The sequence below is a fragment of the Teleopsis dalmanni genome, chromosome 1, assembly GCF_002237135.1.
Source record: "Teleopsis dalmanni isolate 2A chromosome 1, ASM223713v2, whole genome shotgun sequence".
NCBI lineage: Eukaryota > Metazoa > Arthropoda > Insecta > Diptera > Diopsidae > Teleopsis > Teleopsis dalmanni.
Window position 1 is genome coordinate 224,306,443 of NC_051846.1, and position 8,083 is coordinate 224,314,525.

Here is an 8,083-nt window from a genome sequence, read left to right on the forward strand (position 1 = left end):
ACAACCAGCATAATGGCTTCGTATACGCAAAATAGATGGTATACATTTTTACAGCTGCTACGTTTCACCTAACGACACCATAGAGGACTTCAATACTATGCTTGATCACCTCGTAGAGAATGCAAAACACAAAACGCCATTAGTAATAGCAGGGGACTTTAATGCATGGTCAACTTCCTGGGGCAGCAGATGTACAAATAGAAGAGGTTTTGCTCTCTTGGAGGCTTTTGCTTCACTAGATATTTTCCTGCTTAACGATGGCATTAGCTATACTTTTGATAATGGCCGTTTCACATCAACCATTGATCTTACATTTGGAAGTAGAAGTATTTGTAAAAACAGTCTATGGAAAGTGGCAGATGTGTACACAGCTAGTGATCATAAATTGATTATATTTGAAATAACACAAGACCGTATAAGTCGAAAACATGAACTTACAAGGAAAGCACAAGCAATTAAATGGAATACTAGTAAATTAGATAAAGCAATGGTTGACCTTCTTGCTGATGAAATAATTCTAACTGGCAGTTCCGCGAATAGTAAGGCTGCAAGCCTAATGCAATCACTTAAAAACATCTGTGATGCATCAATGCCTCGAAGAAATGAAAGAAAGCATCATAGACCTGCACCTTGGTGGAATGAAGAAATTGGAAACCTGCGGACAGAATGTCACAAATTACGCAGAGTTCAACAACGAGCAAGAGGGCATAACAATTTTGAGCAACCTAACTGGCATTATAAGGAAAAGCGGAAAGAGCTCCGTAATTCTATTTTACAAAGCAAAAAGCGGCTGTACAACACCTTGCTAGATGAACTATCAACTAATCCCTGGGGAAAAGCATACCAAACTGTCAAAAAGATAATGAAGGGAACTTCACCATCAGCTCCTACTAATTTTCGTTTCTTAGAAGAGATCGTACGCAACTTGTTCCCACAAGGCTCTGGGATAACACACATACTGACCGATGACGACGTCCAAGTTAATTTAATTACTCCAAGCGAAGTTCTTGAAGCCGCAAAAATCATTAAGGATACGAAAGCACCTGGCGTTGATGGTATCCCAAATGGCGCGCTTAAACAAATCGTATATAGAAGGCCAGAACTGTTTGCGGAAGTATTCTCATTGTGTCTAGTAGAAGGCGTGTTTCCAAAACCGTGGAAAGTACAACGACTAGTCCTTATCCCTAAAAAAGGGAAGCACTTACATGAGCCGTCATCTTACCGACCGTTGTGCATGCTGGATACTACTGAAAAGCTTTTTGAAAAACTTATTGCTACCAGATTGGAACAGTACACAGAAGGACCAAATGGCCTGTCAATATGGCAACATGGTTTCAGGAAAGGCCAGAGTACAATAAATGCTATAGCAAAAGTGCATAATATAGCCCAAAATGCGCTGGATGGAAAAAGATGGAGAGGCGGCAGCAAAGAATACTGTGCTATAATCACGCTGGATATCAAAAATGCTTTTAATTCAGCGGACTGGAACGCAACAATAGAAGCACTAGCAAAACTGGAAATACCGGCATATCTACTTAGAATGATCATAAGCTATTTCAACGACCGCATTCTAATGTATGACACAAACGACGGTGTGAAGACATATTTAGTGTCAGCAGGAGTTCCACAAGGCTCAGTTTTAGGCCCCATTCTCTGGAACGTAATGTATGATGGCGTATTTAATGTAGAAAAACCAGCTGGAGTGCAGTTAATTGGTTACGCTGATGATATTGCAATTGTAGCGGTTGCAAAAACCATCAACGAGCTTGTAATGAAATGTGATAGCACTATCGTAGTGGTCAAACTCTGGCTTGAGTCAATGGGCCTGGAATTATCAGAGCACAAAACCGAAGCAGTTCTTCTAAGTAGTAGAAAAAGAATAGAATTTATTGATATACATGTTGGCGAGCTTTCTATCAAATCAAGCTCGGTAATTAATTATCTGGGTGTCAAAATAGATCAAAGGCTTAACTTCAAGGAACATCTGAAGTCTGCTGGTGACAAAGCAATTAGAATCGGTGCGGCAGTTGCAAGATTAATGCCAAACATTGGTGGTCCAAGATATGCAGGTCGAAGACTACTGGCATCAGTGTCGACTTCAGTAATGATGTATGGCGCACCAATATGGTATCCCGCAGCCTTCCGTTTATCATATACAAGATCTTTGGTGTCAGCTCATAGATTAGCATCATTAAGGGTATGCTGCGCGTTTCGTACAGTCTCCGAAGTAGCTATAAACGTCATTGCTGGACGAATACCAATAGACCTACAGGCTAAAGAAGCTGCAGCTCTGAGAGATCTCAAGTCACAAGAGTGTCTTAGCCGAAATTACAAAGATGAGGTACGAAGTCAAATATACGTACAGTGGCAACAACGGTGGATTACATCAACAAAAGGAAGATGGACATACAATCTTATTCCATCAATTGCTGCCTGGACCTCAAGGAAATATGGTGAACCTAATTACTATGTTACACAGTTTCTCACAGGGCATGGTTGTTTCCGAGAATATTTGTTCAAATATAAACATGCTGATGACCCCTTTTGTTTGCATTGTGGTAAAGTGGTAGAAGGCGTTGAGCACATACTGACAACTTGTATACGTTTTACACGTGCTAGAGAAGCATTAGAAAGATTAATGGGTAACCATGTTACATGTCATAGAGTCGTACAATACATGTTGTCCTCTAAAGATGCCTGGGAACAAGTTAATCATATAATTACAGCAATCATGCAACAACTGCGACGAGATGAACGACAACACCAAATGAGAGTAAATGATAATTGAGAAATAGAGCGTTAGTGCTCGCCCTGTCCTAGCGAAGTAATACCTAGCTGGTGGTCCCGCGGGACGTTTTCTAAAGGGCAGTGTTATTTATAGGGGTTAAGGTTTAGTCCGTAGGCGTACTGTGTCGCAAGTTTGGCATATGCAAGAGCATCGTACCTGCGTAAACTTGAGAAAGAGTGGTAGCGAACAGTATGAATCGGGCATGCTTTTACAGCATCTTTAGAAGATTCCACCTCTAATGGAAAAAAAAAAAAAAAAAAAAAAAAAAAAAAAAAGCATCTTGTGTGCACAAACAAAACGCACATTTCACACGAATGTGGTGGAGTGAAATAAAACTCGCACACGCATTTGGTGTTTGTGCCGAAGTTATTTCGCACAGCACATTGTGTGTGCGGCAGCCAGCTTGCCCTCGCACACAACGTGTGCAGAAAAGAATACGAGGAGCACATTTTGTGTGCAGACTCGAAAATAAAAATGCACCCAAATGTGCGGAGACGAAATGTCTACTGCACATTTGTGCGAAATGATGATTTAAAAGCGCACAATATTATGACAAATATCGCAGCAAAATAGTACGGAAAACTGATTTGTATTAATTTTGGTCTTAATGCGAAATATTTATTGAAGAAATGATTTTGTATTTTGTTGGACGATTTTTTCCAACACGTCACAAATAAATTATGATAGTTGAAAATAGCATGAAGTTATTGTAGTAAACAAATAAAAAAACCCAACAACAGAATTAAACTATTTTCAGTCGAAAAAAATTATATATATAGCATGAAGTTATTATTATTATTGTAAACAAACAAAACAATAGAATTAAACTATTATTAGTAAAACCAAACCCACGAAAAAAATATTAGTCTAAGCTATGAAAAAAATATATAAAGTATTAATAAAGTAAAAGGAATTATTTTAGAAAGTAAGATAGTAATAAGTAATTATAAATTATCATAGAATTTAGTTATCAAAATTAAAAGAAACAATAAATCTCTTGAAAATACAAATTAAGTAATAATACTTCCGATTTCTTTGAGGGTAATTATTTTGCCAAACTTTAATAATAAATATGCAGCAAACAACAACAGCAGAACATAGCGAGATCAGTAGCAGGCAATAACAACTTAAAAGAAAGCTACACAGTATGCACTCAGAAGTCAGTTATCCCGTTATATAAAATCCGTATAAAAGGAGAAGCAAAGTAAAACACAGGAACTTGGCCACAGCACTTCGAACAGTGCACATCACCAGAGGTTCAATCACAGGTCGTGAAGCAGAACACTTCACAAGGTAATCACAGAGGTAATTATTAAGTCATAGAACTGATTCCTAGCAACACAGCCCTATCGGTAGTGTTGTTTCCTAATCCCACAGTGTAGCCCAGTCGGTAACACTGAACCTAGCAACACAGCCCTATCGGTAGTGTTGTTTCCTAATCCCACAGTGTAGCCCAGTCGGTAACACTGAACCTAGCAACAAAGCCCTGTCGGTAGTGTTGTTTCCTAATCCCACAGTGTAGCCCAGTCGGTAACACTGAACCTAGCAACACAGCCCTGTCGGTAGTGTTGTCTCCTAGCCTACCTTTAGTCATTCTTTTGTGTTCTCTTATTTACAGGAGTTATATTAATTGTCCGTATTTATAATTACAATAAAATATCATTAGTACATAAGTATAACTATAAATATTGTAATAAATTTATTTTGAGGAAAATAATAAAAACCACGAAACTAACATAGCCCGTTTTTTAATTACGAGAAGATTCAGGGTTACAGAGAAAAAATATTCTTGTAACGACTCTGGGATCCGGCGAGAAAAACCCCGGCTTGAGAAAAAAAGGTTCTTTACAAGTGGCGCCCGAGCAGGGACCCTGAATACAACGTAGGAAACTTCGTAATATAATAATGAGTAAGGAGGATCCGATTTTAGCACGAACCTGGTTGGTCGCATCACAGAAGTCTTAACTCGAATGAAACGAATTTAAGAACTCTGGAAGGAAAAAATATATATCAACGTATATCACACGTGGAATACAAAGGGGCAGATATGAGTCCTACAATGCGCTCATCCATTCAAACGATAGAACATGTGGAAAAATGGTCCTTCAGATATGACGGTGGTGAGGATCCATTGAGTTTCATCGAACACATAGAAGAACTGGCAGACAAGTATAGCATCGATGTAAACTTAATTCCACGCACAATGCCCTTACTTCTCGAAAATAATGCACTAATATGGTATCGCAACAACAATTGTCGTTGGCAGTACTGGACACATTTCAAGGTTGATTTTCTAAAGTTTTTTATCCCGTCTAGATTCTTTAAGCAAAAACAAAAACTACTGCAATCCATAGCCGTCGAAGAACAACAGCAGCAAGTTAAACAACAACGACAGCAACAGCAGCAGACTAATCAACAACAAGAGCAGCAAGTTAAGCAACAACGACAGCAACAACAGCAGACTAATCAACAGCAACAGCAGCAAGTTAATCGACAACGGCAGCAGCAGCAATTACAAGATACGCTAGAACACGGCGTACAACAACAAGATCCAAGACCTACCAAAGTGAAAATACAGCGAGATCCAAGGCCTATCAGAGAAAAAATAAAGCAAGATCCGAGACCTACCAAAGTAAAAATACAACAAGATCCGAAATCTACTAAAGCACCGAAGTTACAACAATACCGAGATCCAAGTCCTATCAATACAACACCTAGCCGAGATTCACAGCACCCAGACACGCTAGTACATATCGTACAACGCAAATCCGTAGACCTATCAAAGTGAAAATACAACAGATCCGAAATACTAAAGCACCAAAGTACAAAACAATACCGAGATCCAAGTCCTATCAATACAACACCTAGCCGAGATTCACAGCAACCACAAGATACGCTAGAACACGGCTTACAACAACAAGATCCAAGACCTACCAAAGTGAAAATAAAGCGAGATCCAAGGCCTATCAGAGAGAAAATACAGCAAGATCCGAGACCTATCAAAGTAAAAATACAACAAGATCCGAAATCTACTAAAGCACCAAAGTTACAACAATACCGAGATCCAAGTCCTATCAATACAACACCTAGCCTATATTCACAGCAACCACAAGACACGCTAGAACACATCGTACAACAACAAGATCCGAGACCTATCGAAGTGAAAATACAGCAAGACCCGAGACCTATCAAAGGAAAAACACAGCAAGATCCGAGACCTATCAAAGTACAAAAGTTACAACAACTACAAGGTACACAAGAGCAAATAGTACAACAGCAAATAAAATTTATTGAAACACAACAAGGCCAACAGGAACAATTACCATACCAAATTAAGGAACGTTGTCTCGAAACAGATGACAAAGTCAGCACAGAAAACCAGCAACGGCAAACGAAAATTTGTTGTACAACCCAACCGGAGAACGATCAGATTGTCACCACGGCCCAAGACGAATTTTATAAAATATTCAAAAGTCCGAAGAAACGTTACAGAAGCCAAGCATTATAATTTACGACCCAGAGCATGGAAACCACAGATTGGCGATATGGTTAGTCAAAACACATCCGCTATCCAACGCTCAGGCTCATTTTGCTGCAAAACTAGTCCCAGAACCACCGCACGCAGAACTTTGGAAACGGATACAGAGGGACGCTCAAAAGTTAAAACGGGGCCGCCGCCATGTTTTTTATGTGCAAAATCAGGAAAAAAACATAAGGTGCTCATAGCAAATTCTGGTGCCATCCGGGTCGTTCCCCTTTCCAATGAAGGGAGGGAGTGTGACGATTTTTTCCAACACGTCACAAATAAATTATGATAGTTGAAAATAGCATGAAGTGATTATAGTAAACAAATAAAAAAACCCAACAACAGAATTAAACTATTTTAGTCGAAACAAAATATATATATAGCATGAAGTTATTATTATTATTGTAAACAAACAAAGCAATAGTATTAAGCTATTATTAGTAAAACCAAACCCACGGAAAAAATATTAGTCTAAGCTATGAAAAAATATATAAAGTATTAATAAAGTAAAAGGAATTATTTTAGAAAGTAAGATAATAATAAGTAATTATAAATTATCATAGAATTTAGTTATCAAAATTAAGAGAAACAATAAATCTCTTGAAAATACAAATTAAGTAATAATACTTCCGATTTCTTTGAGGGTAATTATTTTTGTCAAATTTTAATAATAAATATGCAGCGAACAACAACAGCAGAACATAGCGAAATCAGTAGCAATAACAACTTAGAAGAAAGCTACACAGTATGCACTCAGAAGTCCGTTATCCCGTTCTATAAAATCCGTATAAAAGGAGAAGCAAAGTAAAACACAGGGACTTGGCCACAGCACTTCGAGCAGTGCACATCACCAGAGGGACTTGGCCACAGCACTTCGAACAGTGCACATCACCAGAGGTTCAATCACAGGTCGTGAAGCAGAACACTTCACAAGGTAATCACAGAGGTAATTATTAAGTCATAGAACACTGAACCTAGCAACACAGCCCTATCGGTAGTGTTGTTTCCTAATCCCACAGTGTAGCCCAGTCGGTAACACTGAACCTAGCAACACAGCCCTATCGGTAGTGTTGTTACCTAATCCCACAGTGTAGCCCAGTCGGTAACACTGAACCTAGCAACACAGCCCTGTCGGTAGTGTTGTTTCATAATCCCACAGTGTAGCCCAGTCGGTAACACTGAACCTAGCAACACAGCCCTGTCGGTAGTGTTGTCTCCTAGCCTACCTTTAGTCATTCTTTTGTGTTCTCTTATTTACAGGAGTTATATTAATTGTCCGTATTTATAATTACAATAAAATATCATTAGTACATAAGTATAACTATAAATATTGTAATAAATTTATTTTGAGAAAAATAATAAAAACCACGAAACTAACGAAAATAGCCCGTTTTTTAATTACGAGAAGATTCAGGGTTACAGAGAAAAAAATATTCTTGTAACGACTCTGGGATCCGGCGAGAAAAACCCCGGCTTAAGAAAAAAAGGTTCTTTACAATTTATATTTTAATTTTGAATTTATTATTAGATTTACATTTATTGCTTATATTACTTATTATTTTAAGGTTTATTAATTTAAAACTTGGGAATAAAGTTAATTTCACAATGTACTTGAAAACTTTGTTATATTAAATAGGTACATGAATTTAATAGAGAAAGAGTATTTGTTTCGAAATGTTATAAGTAAAGAGGATCGGTTCTACGGATCGTACTTTGAAAAAATTAAATATATCAATTTTGGACTACTTCATAAAATTTTATTTAATAGT